Source organism: Nannospalax galili, unplaced genomic scaffold (assembly GCF_000622305.1).
Source record: "Nannospalax galili isolate Female #2095 unplaced genomic scaffold, S.galili_v1.0 scaffold7, whole genome shotgun sequence".
Lineage (NCBI taxonomy): Eukaryota > Metazoa > Chordata > Mammalia > Rodentia > Spalacidae > Nannospalax > Nannospalax galili.
Genome location: NW_008359081.1, coordinates 2,019,299 through 2,019,621, shown reverse-complemented (window position 1 = coordinate 2,019,621; position 323 = coordinate 2,019,299).

The window sequence follows — 323 nt, the reverse complement described above, 5'->3', positions numbered from 1 at the left end:
CAAACTAGGAGTAGAGAACAGTGGGGGAGATGGAAGGGTGAATGTGGCTTGGGGAGTCAAAACGCGGAGGGCTGCACTATAGAGTTACCCCAAGAGGTCTGAGGATGGGAGTGCAGGCTAGGAGCAGTATGTGTTGATTTTAAGAAATATACTTAAAGTGCAAGTAAACCGAAAATTTAATTTAACATCATGGGCCAATATGAATTGTTTTTATGTTGCATATAAAAAGAAATCAGATGTCCTTAAATTATATATGAGCAATTCCATGTTTAAAGTAATGAGAAATAATTATAAATTTACAAATTTACAATACACATGTATTC